General features: G+C 38.3%; 1 long non-coding RNA gene across 3 annotated transcripts in view; it reads left to right on the forward strand.

The window, feature by feature from the left end:
- Window positions 1–14841, forward strand: part of LOC109496496 — a 353319-nt gene that overhangs the window by 115316 nt on the left and 223162 nt on the right. For all 3 annotated transcript variants that reach the window (XR_006594750.1, XR_006594749.1, XR_002152534.3), the window contains exon 2: window positions 4407–4470. This is a non-coding gene — a long non-coding RNA (uncharacterized LOC109496496). The remainder of the gene's footprint in view (window positions 1–4406; window positions 4471–14841) is intronic.

A 14841-nucleotide genomic window follows, 5' to 3' on the forward strand; every position in this document is an offset into this window, starting at 1 on the left:
TAAAATGGTTGGTTAATCACAAAGTGTCGTATTTCACCATGTAGAGTTCAGAAGGCAAAGGAACCTCTTTGGGTCACAGTGATGAAAGTCTTTCCAGGGTGGAAGGAAATGATCTGTTGCTTGAAGCCCAAATATACTTTAGGTAGATGGAGGGATAGGGGAAGGATATTTTGAGCAAGGGAGCAGTGCCTTAGCAAAGCTATTGGGGAAAATGTCAAATCAGCAAGAATATGAATAACGATAAGTATATGCAACAATTTTTTCTATTCCTAAGCATCACCTAACATAAATCTTCAGAGCTGGTGGTACTATTGACCTAATTCTGATGAGGAGGAGTGGTTATATAACCAATCAAACTAAATTGGCCACAGTTTAGAGTTGGACATACATTGTTTATTGAATGATGCTTTGTGTTCTCAGCTAAAAGATCTGCTTATTTTAACCTGGTCTCTGCAATTTTTTTCAATTTGATGTTATTTTCTGGGTGTCAGCAGCTCTTGGTGGGAGACCCAATATGTCTTCAAGTTCTACAATCTATCTTCTCTTTTTACTGATTTTTCTCATGGCTAATAAACACAAAAGTTAGATTTTTGTAGAGTCGAATATGTATATCCCTGCATTTGCATATCCATATATACTCACACATGTGCAGAAAAACAGAAAAGGTATTTGAAGGTTTTATTCTAAAGTATTGGCAGGGGTTGCCTCTGGGGACTAGGGTTGGAAGGTGGTGATGGTAAAAGGAGAACTTTATTTTATTCTACATACTGCTGTATTGTTTGAACTCCTTACAATGAGCTTATATTACTTTTGTAATTAAAGAAAAAGAGAAAAAAGGAAAGAAATTGAATTTGACATATCTCCAAGTAATATGAAGCCCTTTCATCCTTTTGAAGGTACAAAGAAAAACAATTGTGCCTCAAGGGAAATTTATTTTATCAGAACCTGTACTTTTTTTCCCCTTTAATCATGTAATGAAGCATCTTGCCCTGGATTTCCAGTAAGCTTGCTTTGTTTAAATATGCAGATCTCTGCTAATAATTTATGGTAACTGGAAGTCATATTTGTTAGACTGGCATCTCATTCAGACACTGGCATGCACATGTGCTTAGGTGATGTTGGTCCCCTTCTCTTTCTGTCTCTATATTATCCGGACTTCTGAAGATGATGTGCTGGCTTTCCCATAATCTCTCTTCCCCTCCATCCTGGGGTTAAGTAGGGGACAATTTCCTGTACCATGCCCCAAGGCTGCAGGATGACCTGTAGAACCATGACCTTGGTGTCAGACTAGAGAATAGACATGCAATTTTGTTTGCTGTTGTGCTCAATGATGGTATATCATGCAAAAAATATATACATTGCCTCAGATGTATTTGATATTAATACCTGACTCATGAGTCTAAAAACCATACATTTAATGAAAAATAAAGGCAGGAACACACAGAAACACTTTAAGATGATGTATGAAGAAGGCAGGAATATGGATGGTCTCTATTTTTTGACAACTGTAAATTGCTTCAGGAAGCAGAAAGAGTATGGTAAGGAAAGACTAGCCATGTACATTTTGGGGTGAGTATAATAAGGAGAAATAATGTAGAAGCAGTATGACATTGTAGTTAAGAACATGGCTTCTGGCAGTCTAAATACTGCCTCCTCAACTTACTTAGCTTTTCTGTGCTTGAGTTTCCTCATCTGTAAAATAAAGTTGGTTATAGTGACTGCTCTCTGGGATTATTAGGAATTTTAAGGTTGTTTGTATTTATACAACATTTGCAATAGTGCCTGGTACACAGAAGGTTGTGATGAAAAATATAAACTAATATGTCCATCATCTAGTGAGCGATTAGTGCTTGCCAGACCCAACTGAATAGGCTGTATATGCCCTAGTTTATTCCTCAGAACCTTATAAGAGGCTTTATGATTGCTCTCATTTCACAGTTGAAGACAACAAAGCCCAGAAAGAATGAGTAGGCACAAAGAACAGAATTTAAATACAGGCAGTTAGATTTCAGAGCTCATGCTCTCAACTATAATCATCTATTAGAGATAGAAAGGGAGAAAAAGGAAATTCTGATCTCAAACCAAGTATCTGCTCCATGGCTTAAAATATTGTACAATGGGCACAGGGTTTCCTTTTGGGGTGATGAGAACCTATGGAGTTAGATCATGCTGATGCTGGCATAATATTGTGAATGTACTTAGTGCCACTGAATTGTTTACTTTAAAATGGTAAATTCTACCTTCTGTGTATTTTACTGCAATAATAAAGAAGGTAGCAGGTACAGGGACAAGTAGCCCCCATGTAAAGAATATGTTGACTGTTAATCTTTGTTACCAACAACTGAGAACAGCATGTGTCAAAGACAACAATCCCTCTTCTCTTTGAGTTTGATGCCTATTCCTCAGACAGGGATTCTTCTAGCTTTATTACAAAGGCATTCAATGCAAAATGTGGGTGTAATGAAATCTCCCTGTGGCAAGCTCATAACAACTGTCCCTCCTATAAGTAGAGAGGCATAATTGTATTTTCTTCCCTGACGATGAAGTTACTTGCATATTTTAAGTCCTGAAGTGAGAAAACAGAAAAGCAGAGTCTAAGAGGGATTTTGTTTTCTGTGGATAATAATTTTACAAGACTGAAGGCAACATGAAGAGGAATGAAGTGAAGGGGGAAATATTAAGCAATATAAATTAAGCATAATTTGTCTTTAATTTTGGTTTTTACTGAAGTCTATGCATGGAGCCCATCGTCTACTTGCAGGAAAAGAAAAAAAATTGTGTTTTTAACATTCTGCACAGTTGTTTAGCACCCAAAGCCATAGAGAACTTTAATCCTTTAGTGAAGAGGGACTAACAATTGACAGTATAGTGTGTTTATGTGGGTTTCATCATGAAACAACAGAATCGTTGACCTATTGGTGTGATGACTTGATAGTAATAAAGACATAATTAAGGGTAATCTTGCCTAGGGTTGACTGTTTAACAGCTTGTTTGTCTTATTTGGCTTATTATATTGAACCCAAAACAGAGATATCAGACTAAATCATTAAAATTTATAACCACAACATAACACACAACATTGTAAGAGAGCCCTGTGTGCCCTGTTCCCTTATTTTAGCCATGAAGAGGAGACTGAAAGCCTATTTTATTTAAAAAAACTGGTCTTATTAAGACATGCCTTGGGAAAGTTAAAAGAATTTTTATCTGGTGTTAAACCAATGTAAATGCAGTATGCAGAAGCAGATTCTGACATATTTAAAATGGGTGGTACTTTTTTTTTAAGAGTTTTTTTTTTTTTTTTTTTTTTTTTTTTTTTTCTTGAGAGCATGCAAGCAGGGAAGGGGCAGAGGGAGAGAGAGAATCTTAAGCAGGCTCCACACCCAGCTTGGAGCCTGATTCAGGGCTCGATCCCACAATCCGTGAGATCATGACCTGAGCTGAAATCAAGAGTTGGATGCTTAGCCAACTGAGCCACTCAGGCACCTCAAATGGGTGGTACTTTTGCTAACAAAAGAAAGAAACCAGAACAATGGAATAGACTGTTGTTGCTGCAAAAAAGGCCTGGTCGCAGAGCCCCAGACTCAGTTAACATCCAGAGAAATCCAACACCAAATCCTCACCATTATCTTCCAAGCTGTATTGTATTCCTTAATAAGTTACCAGAGGAGACTCATGGAATGATGCTATCAGCTGCTAAGTTCTCTGGTTTCAAGGAAATAGGTTTCCTACTTGGGAAACATGATATTGCTTTTATTGAATTTGAAAATGGTGCATGAGCTGGAGAGGCCAGGTGGGCTGTCTAAATTTTGCAAGATACTTAGGGTCACTCCCCCCACTGCCATGAAGATCAGCAAGCCAAGAACTAATTTTTGGATATACTCCTTTTAAAGATTTAGTGTTTTCTTATAGTGGTTATTCCTCAAGCATTTGGTCATGTCACTTTGCTGATTTGGGGCATGGGGGAATAAATATTTAGCATTTTTTGTGGAGAATTTAAAAATGATATTCTTTCGAGACTTTTAGTGTTGCTATTTTTGTCTCAGTCGACTTAGAAATGTGGAAGTCTTAATTTTGTACTATGAAAATTGACTCGTAGTCTAAAACAGAGTACATACCCTGGTATTGCCATTATAAAATCAGCATCACTGTTTTCATAGCCTGTGAAAGAGAAAACAAACCTGTTGCAGGGTGTGGATGGGGGTAGGCAGAAGCAAAGAAAAGGGGGTTTTCCTACTTGGAAAGGTGAGCTCCAGAGGGCAATTTCTTGAGAATGGCATGTGGCCTCATCCCTCATGTCTCCTTTCCCAAAGCTGCCATTCATTTCAGAAGGGAAGAAGCAAAATAGGTGAAGAAATATAGAATGGTTCCAGGCTGGATTTTGATAATTCTTTTGTTATGTTTCCCAGTTCTGTGATGAAAGTTGAGATGGCAGATCCCGTTGTCAAGCTGCTTGGATGGTGCTGCACTCAGGTGAATAAGTGTTATTTCTTTACATTTACTGATAGGAAACCAAGAACCCAGTCTCCTCAGAACTGGATGTAGGCTACCAAATAGTCCATGCTAAAGAATGGTTACTATTCGATTTATTCTGAAAAGCATACATGGGGAACATAGTTCTTAATTTGACTTACTTGGTTTCACTCATTCCCTGGATGATAAATGTTCTGCTTATGGGATAATATTTTATGCTTTTGAAGGTTTGAATCATTGAGTTGTACTAAGTGTTGCAAGATGTATTACCTCTCAAAATTGTTCTGATATTAGTGTGATCTGGGTCTTTAATCTGGTGGTCTAGAATAGTTACATTGGTCCAAGATGCCAATCACTGTCAGAAACATCGTATCATATTTGCTAGTGTACCATTAGCCATGCATTAGTGATATTAGGCTTTGTGATTTCCATTTAAATAGCATAAGATGCATTAGGAGCAGAATGTTACTGTTATCTTGTATTATACATATTCAGAATGGTGTTTGTTAAAAGGTGAGACATGTCACTTCTTGTCCTGCTTTCTGTTTTCATAAATGATAATTGGTTGCAGATTTTCTGGTGATCTGAAAGCATTTTGCTTATGTTAATGTGAAATGGGATGTTGCTAATTTAGGGAAGGAAGAAAAAAGGAAGAGAAGTATGTCTTACTGAGAAAATAGAATTATGTCCTGGGGCTAAGCTTGGGCTGTCTTTCCTTGATCTGGAATTTTATTGTCTATACTTGGGGATTAGAGGTTACAGACTGGCTATGAAGCAGTTTAATTTAATTGTTGCCTAGATGGTGCAACTGATTTCCAAGAACCTATCCTCCTGTGTGTCCTGGATCCTTGGTTTGTGTTCTCAGTACCTTGGGCAGTCCCTCCATTAGCCTTGTACGGAATAATTGCCCTCAAACTGTGGTCTCAGATCCCTTACACTTACAAATTATTAAGGATTTTAAAGGACTTTGGTTAAATATTTACTTTATTACAAATTAGTTATAAATATTAAATTTATGTATTTATTTTTAAAATAACAAACCTTGGGGTGCCTGAGTGGCTCAGTCAGTTAAGCTTCTGACTCTTGATTTCGGCTCAGGTTGTGATCTCACAGTTTGTAAATTCAAGCCCTGCATCGGGCTCTGTGCTGACAGGATGGAGCCTGCTTGGAATTCTTTCTCTTCCTCTCTCTCTCTGATCCTCCCCTGCTCTCACTCTAAATAAGTAAGTAAGTAAGTTAAGTAAGTAAGTAAAACCTTTACATAATAACTACATTTTTAAATGAACAATAGCTATGTTTTCCAAAACAAAAAGAAATTTGAAGAGTGATAATGTTTTTACAATTTTTCAAAACTTTTTAGTGTTTGGATTAATATAAGACAGATTCTTTTATCTGCCAATTGCGTTCATTCTGTTGTGGTAGGTTCACGAAGGTTGAGGTACATGAATAAAATCTGGTCTCACACAGATGTGTAGCTGCAAGAGAGATGAATATTTTAATGTCCTCTTTTAGATCATTATGGGTATTCTTCTTTGATAATACTCCTAAACTTGACAAGTGGTAGTTTTTCCAAAGGTATTTGAAGTATGAAATCTGAAACCATATGAATTAATGTTTTATATTCTGTAAAATTAAAATCAGTTGGTCTTCCTTTTATTTTGAAAGGGCCTTTTACTTCTGAAAGATTCTGTAATTTCATGTATTGATCATTTGGAAAATATTGGTGCAGTTCTGCCAAATGCTGACACATTTCAGTGTACAATATAAAAATATATCCACTAATCTCATGCTCCACATGATCAGAAAAATTTTTATGTAGTGGGAAGCTTTTAAGCTCACAGATAAAAATTTTTCCAAAAACGGTTAATTTTGCTTGGAAGCTCACATTTCATCATTGGCAACAAATAATGTAAGTTCTCCTTGAAATGACAGTTTCATGGTCTTTAATTTAGAAGAAAAAAAATGTCTCCCAAATACTCAAGTGTCACTACCATTGCGTGTCCGTTGTTCTTTCAAGTAAAAGTTGTGTTCTATTTAAGAAAGTGGTTAGTTCAGCTCTCTGCTCAACCACACAAGTGCTTTTCCTTGAGACAACTGTCCGATTTCAGTTAGCAACGAAAGTGGGTATGCAACCTTACCATTTTCTCATACAGAATAGTAAAAAGACATGCATTCAAGAGCCAAGATTTAACAGAGTTAAAAATTTTTAACTCCCTTATCAAGTAACTTAAAAAGTTTTTTAAATGTTTATTTATTTTTGAAGGAGAGAGAGACAGAGTGTGTGAGTGGGGGAGGGGCATACACACACACACACACACACACACACACACACACACACACACACACACACACAATCTGAAGCAGGTTCCAGGCTCTGAGCTGTCAGCACAGAGCCTGACATGGGGCTTGAACTCACAAACTGCGAGATCATGACCTGCGCCAAAGTCGGATGCTCAACCAACTGAGCCACCAAGGCACCCCTCAAGTAACTTTTAAAAGGTCAACGCCTTGTCCTCCTCTTTTTTCTGTATTCCAGTGTGGAGGGAAGAGAGGGTGGTGTGTGTGTGTGTGTGTGTGTGTGTGTGTGTGTGTGTGTGTGAGAGAGAGAGAGAGAGAGAGAGAGAGAGACGTTGCCTTGATTTGTGCTAAACCATTTATTATTTTTTTTTATATTTATTTATTTAGAGCATGAGGGCAGGAGAGAGTGAGGAGAGAGAGAATCCCAAGCAGGCTCTGCACTGTCAGCACAGAGCCTGAGGAGGGGCTGGAAGTCAAGAACTGTGAGATCATGACATGAGCTGAAATCAAGAATTTGGCAGTTAACCAACTGAGCCACCCAGGCACTCCTAATCCACTTAGTTTTACCACCATTACTTTCACATCATCAGTGTAAAAGGTTAAAAGGGTGAAAAAGGCAATAGTGTCTTAGGTTTATCACAAAAGGCAATAGTGTCTTAGGTTTATCACAACAATAGTCTTGACCTGTTGGCTTCCCCATGGGTTCTTTGGACAACCCCCACCCCCGCCCCCCCACCCCACCCCACCATCCTCCTTCCCCTGGGGTTCTGTGGGCCACACTTTGAGAATTGGTACTTTGTGGTAACATTTTGTTCTACAATGGTAATCCTTTGTGAAATTTTTTCCCCTTATTTTCTTTTATGATTAACTCTCTGAACTTAACTAAGTTATCAGCTGTACTGTGACTCCCATCCTAAGTGCTTTACCTGTGTGAAATATTTATCTTTAAGTGAATTGCTTAGCAGATGTTCCCACTGAAAAATAAGTTAAGGCAGAGATTCTCAGAGAAGAAAAATATTAAAGAGCATTGATCCAAACCTTTAGCGACTAGGTAATATTATTGTGATCTAATCACAGTGGCAGAATGTTCCTCAGACGTCGAAACGAACAGCTCCATAATTTTCACAGTGTGCTATGTGACAGATGGCAAAAACTGTTTTGATTTTCCCCAATATCAGAGGAGCAGCAAGCGGAGCTTGTGCCTCCCACTTTACTCTCACTCTTTGTCATCTCTGGTCGGCCTGACAGTAGACCAATTTTTACCTCTGTGATCTGTTCTCTGGATGACTATGTTTTCAATAGCTACTTAGTATAAAAATAAAATGTGCAGGTCCCATCAAATAAACTAATTAAGGCTTAGAAAGTGTCAAAATCCGAAAGCCAGGAGGAACAGATTAGACACTGGGTATAAGACACACAGACCTGACACCTAATGTGTTGCCATGGCAGCAGGAGAATCAATATCCCTCAACTGGGCAGAGAGTTGACAGTAATTTTTGCTGGGTCAGAGAATTAGGAAAAGAGAGAACCACCTTCTGCTATGTAAAGAATTTCTCATTTTTAACCAAAAGCTTCTGAAAGCTTTGTAAATTCCTGTTGTAAAATTGCAATCGAGTCTAGGAGAAGGTGATGTCCATGGTGTTGGAGAAGGCCCTTACTATGTAAAAGACAAACTCTTGATGGCTGAATTTTCTTGAGATGTACCCACTATCTCTCTAAAAATCAGAATATGAAGACAGGTGTTTCTTATGCATACTGTTCTCTATAAGTAAGTGTTTAACATATGACTGAAAGCTGGCATGTGTTTTCTCTTTGTTCTGTTGATGATTAACCATAACAGGCAAAGAAGTTTTGCATTTGATTTTCACTACTGTCTAGTCACATTGGAAATTAGTATTTTCCTGGATGTGGTGTTCACAAATGCTTTGACATTCCATCATAGCTACCAAAGAGATTAGATTAAACCTTACTTTGTGCTTTGTGGAAGTTTGTCATTTAGCAGAAAGAGAGCTTCAGTGTTAGCATTTATTTTTCCAAGTCTACTTCTCAGGCACAGCTGGTTTCTGAGTTAATTGGTGCATAATAACATCTGACCCTGTAGAACAAGATATTTCATATCAAACCCATTTAAAGAAAAATGGCTCTCCACAGAATGCATAATGGAATGGATGATAAGTTGCAAATAGGGAACAAAAACATTTATTGTTACTCTTTTCCAAAACTTACTACTCTGGGAGTCCAAATGTTTGTTTCTTTTCCTTCATTTCTTCCTTTGACATAAACTTAATGAAACTATTTTGAAAAGTTAACCAAAAGTCAATATACAACTTAGTTTCATAAAGTCCTATATGTCTTCTCAGTAATAATTCCTGATGGCTCTCTATTAAGTGGCACAATGTGATTTATGGTGAAATCAAAATAGGGGCTGCAGTTTTGACACATGGGCATTAACAGAAATGACATCCCTAACAAATTAGGCACCGGGAAATCTGCCTGATTGCCAGAGAACTATGCTCATTTTTGCCTTTTGCTGTAACTTACAGAAACAAACCTCATGATGTAAATGCCTGTGGGTTATATTCCCAGTTGAGAGGCAGGTGACAGGCTTCAGTGGGGAAATGAGGAGAGGCAGAATTTTTGTTTGTTTGTTTCAGACAAAGGATTTCTGGCCTGGGGCGATCCAGCTGTAGCTGCTGTCAATATTGAGGCAATGAGCCTATTTTTCTAAATAGATCAAAAAAAGGAAATTCTGACTGTGATTCATTATATCAGAAAGAGAGGAGAAGGATGGGGGGAGGGGCAGAGGAGGGGGAGAGAGAGAGAGATACAGGCAAGGGTGATTATTAGAGCAGCCACTTTCAAGTAAGAAGTGCAAACTATATCTGGATCCACTTGCAAGACAGGAGCCTAAAGGAAAGAGAAGAGTAGTGTGATTCTCTGCTGTACAAGTGAGAGGAGCTTGTAGGATCTGTGTTTTTGGAGAGAGAGAACTGCAAAATCTCAAGAGCAACTGAATTCAGATCAAATTGATGCAGAACAGCCTTGGTTTCTCATTTGCCAATTATATCCTGTTGTACTTTTTTCCTTCCTTGGCATCCCATGATACTCTTTTAAGAGCAAATCTTCAGGGCTGGATGAAAGTGACACTGGTCAGTGGGACCTTCCGTGTCGTCCCTCCAATCTGAACTTTGCCTGGGTCTGTGGCTCTCCTGTTCTCTTGATGTTGACCCATCACTTGGGTCACTTTGAGAAACCTGAGTACATACACAGAAAAGTCCTTTTATTCTACAACTTACCTTTCTCCATCCATCTGCTTTTACTTCTTCAGTTGATAAATTAAGTACAACAAATTGGGGAAGAAAAGGAGAAAAATACGTAAATCTGAGTAACTGAACACAATGACTTCCTATGCTTTATTTATGTATTCAAAAGATATTTGTCAGCAAACAAACAACAACAACAGCACAAAATATTTGCCAAGTGCGTACTCCATGCCAGTGCTGTGTCAGGACTCTGGAGATAAACATCACCTGGAATTGGCAAACACAGCCTCTACCTTCCAAGGCCACGACCCATTGAATCAATAAAGCACCTGTTCTGGTTCATGTCATTATTTTGGTTGAACAGACACTAGGGAATTCACTTAAGTTATTAACGATTTTATTCATTTTAAAGATGTTTGAGTTTTGCGTGTATGCACACACAAAGTTTGAGTTTTGTGTGTATGAAATTGACAAAATGAATTAGAAAATATTAACTTATTACAAATTTGGTCCAAATTATCTTGTTTCATAGCATAACCAGGAAAAATATTATGGTGGTTAATAATAATTTCTAGGTTGCAGAGACATGGCTGAGTAGCTCATGAAAACACCAAACTCCAGCTCCGGGTAGCTCCTTCTCTTCAAGTCAGATTAGCTCTTTGGGAATAATTGTGTGCCCTTATTGAGGGTGGGTAGGGGTTTGTCCTAAAATTACACTCTCCAATGTGGCAGCCCATAGCTACATTTGGCTATTGAAATGTAAACTTAAACTGATTTAAGCTGATTAAATGTAATCACATTAAAAATTTAGTTCTCCATTCATGCTAGCCACAGTACAAGTACTCCATAGTCTCATGTAGCTAGTGGCTACCATACTGAGGAGAGAATATAGAGCATCTCCATCATTCCAGAAAGTCCTGTTGGATAGTGCTGTCTAGAATATATCCATTCAGCCAACCTTTCTTGGGATCTTGTATGGTATGCATTTTCCTGGTGAAGTTGAGATATAGTCTCTGCTCTCAGGGGCATGTGGCCCAATGAGGATGTGAGGCAATAGTTGAGATAAATTACTGATGGTGAGCAAAGGCTCTTTTAAGGAGCTGACATTTGAAATGAAATCTGGCATGAGGAGCCATGCCTGTGAAATCCAGAAAAATCATGTTTGGGGCACCAGAAACAACATAAGCAAAGCCCCAGAGGTGGGAAAGAACTAGGCTTTTCTGTTACTTCTCAAGTACAGAACTTTGAGTGATATGACAGTGATGGTGACTGTGCATGACATTCCCTTACCCCAGTCACTACCTGGATGCTTTCTGCACCTGGATGCTTTTTGACCCTATCTGGGCTCTCTGCCAATTCCTATTGTAACATTTTCTCAACTGTGACATTAGGTCTACTTCTCTGGTCTCAGATTGAAGCTGGGAGAAGTTGAAAAGAGTACATTTAGCTTTAATTAAAGATACATATGTTCCAGGGATGGACATGCTCTGATTGTGGTTAGTAATGAGCTGTGGAAGCTTCTCTGTATTAATGTGCATTACCATCTTTGTCTTCAAAATTTCTTCTCAATTCAGACCTTACTGAAGCCTCAGAGAACTTCTCTGAGAACTCTGAGTGCCCACCTTGGTTGAATACATCTTCGAAGTTCAGGGCATCACAGAGAGGGATGCTCACTTCCTCATGTGCCTCCTCTGAGAATTTACCAGAGCTTGCTGTGGAGGGGTACTTCCCCTTTAGCACATGCAACAGGCCACAGCTCACGTTGACGTTGGCTAATGGCCTATATTTAGAACTTCCTGTGATCTCCAGAAGCCTTGGGCTAGCTCTTGGACAAAGGGATGAAACATGCATTTGAGACTAGTAGCAAGACTCAGCAAAACCCCGGCAGTAACTAATAATAAGAACAATCCTTGGAACATAGGTCTTAAACAATTAAATCTTTTTATTTTCAGTAGGTCACTCTGAGAAGTGGGCCTGCAACTGGTGCTTCCTGAGGAAATCATGTGGTGATGAAATTAACATAAAGATGTCAGTGTTGAAGATAGTGTAGTCCTTGTGAGAAAGTTCCCCACTTATCAAAAAAGATACCTGGAAATGAAACCCCACCTGAGCAAGAAAATAGTCCCTGAGCATACTGCAAAGATTAGTCTTAGTCATTGTTCTTTTTGTCTTCCCAGATGCAGAATATCCATCTAACTACAAAGCATGCAAATAGAAAGGCAAAGAGGATTGCAAGTAATAGATGAACTGTACTACCTTCTATATTATACATCTCTAATAGCCAAAAACATTGTTTGTATTTAGGTGGACACTATTGCCTATATCAAATATAATTTTCAAAGGGAGAGAGTTAATCAAGTGTACTTGAAAGAGTGCTTTGTAAAACTGCAAACAATTGTTATTAAAGATGACTCCATTCTTCTTAATAGAACACAACAAAAACCAGCCACACGAAAGTTTCTTCTCTAAAATGATAGCGCCATGTGTAAGATGGGTGTAGGTGGTCAGTTACTTTGAAGAAGGCTCTAGTTATGTTTATGAGCTGATGTCGGTTGATGGGTTTTCAGGGAAGAATTAATCCTACAAGTTCTTAATAGAGTCTGGGGGAGATAGGTATAGAAAGGAATTACTTTGTGGAAGGTTTTATATTCCTGATATCTTTGTCAAATTGAGGAGAAAATGATGGAAGGGAAGACTGATCAAAACAATTTGTTTGGGTTTGGTTCTTCTTTATAGGGAAAACCTGTGTGTGTGTGTGTGTGTGTGTGTGTGTGGGCGTGGGCTGCTCATTACTTGAGAATTGAAGGGTGTGAATAATGAGGTAGCTCCTGGCTATACAAACAATGTGACCCCACAAGAAATGAACTCTGTGTCCAGTTATTTTTCCTAGATGATGCTAAGCATTTTCTTCCCTTCAATTTGATTCCTTTCATTGGACTGAATTGTATTGTGTTTGTGTTTATGTACAGAGGCTCAAGATCATGTATCTCAAATTTATATATTTTTTATATATTATATATTTGTATATATTTACTTCGTGGATATGTGAAAAAAATCCTCATAGGTGATGAGATTACTATCATGGAAAAGGCAACCAGAAGTGTGTTTTTATTCTGGGTAGACTAGGAAATTTTTTTCTGTGTGTTCACTGAGGACGTGTTTTATATGTACTTCAGTATATAGAAAGGTCCTGGCTCATAAGGAAACATAAAAATATGATACTGTCTTTGTTTAGTAGCTAGTAAAACCATCTGGAATTATTAATAATTTTGTGGTCCTGTGACTTCTCATCTAGAAATTTAGTGCTTTCCCTTTTACTGTGCCAACCCCAATCTGGCAAGTTACTAGTTTCAAGTAATACTTCTATAGAAATTTGAAGAGAAATAATATTTTCTGCATATTCAAAAGTGGACTTCTGAAATATAAAATGATAAACTTATTTGACTTCCTTTTTAAAAAATTGTCAATTTAGAGTGTTTTAGAATAACCTGCTTATAAAACGCTTATATATATTTTCTACCGAAATTGCTTTACTCATTAGCCTCACAAAACAGTATAATATTAAATTGATTCTCATGGTAACTGAATCGGATTGCATATGAAGCCCAGACTTTATTTGGCCTAAATAAATCCCTATTAGTTTTTTATGAGTAGGTTTGGTTAATCTTCCTGCAACCAACAGGAAAAAGAAATGCACTTTGAAAAAAAAGCATTTTGGAGAAGGTCGAAAGGATTGTCAGATTGAATTCTGTCCTCTTAAAATTCATATGATGAAGCCCTAGCCCCCTGTACTTCAGAATGTGACCTTATTTGGAAATCAGGTCATGGCAGATGTAATTAGTTAAGTTGAGGTCCTATTGGAGTCGGGTGGTACTCTAAAGTGACTGGTGATCTAATAAGGGGAGATTTAAAAAGGAGGCAAGCAGCATACAAGGGCAATGTGTGTGATGATGAATGTAGAGATAGGGGTGAATCTTCAATAAGCCAAGGAAAGCCAAAGATTGCCAGCAAACCACCAAAAACTAGGAGAGCAGCAGAATTTCCCTCAAAGCCCTTGAGGCTTTGCTACCTTGGTTTTAGACTTTTAGCTCCACTATGGTGAGACCATACATTCCTGTTGTCTAAGCTTCTTAGTTTGTAGTACTTTGTTATGGTTGCCCTAGGACACCAATACAGATTGCAAATGGGAAAACACAGAACAACTGGGATCATCATGGCCACTCATCATTTACACATAGTGGTGGTATGTTGCCAGGCTAGAAAAGGAATACCTACCAAAACCCCAGATGCTGTCAGCATTGGGCTATTTACCAACATCGTCATAAAGAAGCAGAGTTATTAAAGTCTCTGCGATCACTGGGTAATTCAGCTCTTGACATTGATGGATGGAACTTGGCTTTTCCTCTTTGCCAAAGCTGCTGACTGGGTAAATGTTTTATTCATGAGGCCCAGGGCAGGAAGGGATGCCAAAGGTTTAAGAATATTTTAAGAAACTCTTTGAGATGTCAGGCAAGTTATCAGGAGGTGTTAAGCAAGGAAGCTAGGTACTACATCAATCCAGCTGGACAATACAGCCTTTGAGAAGGCTACAAGCAGTGACTGACCATGGTCTTGGGAGGCCATTCTATGTTCTTGGTCTTGTATTTTGTATTGACTTGCACCCATGGTCACAACTCAAAGAAGCAGGAATTTCTGCTGTGGCTCAAAGGTCCTTCTGTCTCACTAGGATCCAAGCTAACCCAATTTGGAGGATAGTCTTAGCCTTGGAAGTTCTACCTGCCCATGGATCCAGACTTAGGGTCTTTCCCCC

Source organism: Felis catus, chromosome A2, assembly GCF_018350175.1.
Source record: "Felis catus isolate Fca126 chromosome A2, F.catus_Fca126_mat1.0, whole genome shotgun sequence".
NCBI classification, from domain to species: Eukaryota; Metazoa; Chordata; class Mammalia; order Carnivora; family Felidae; genus Felis; species Felis catus.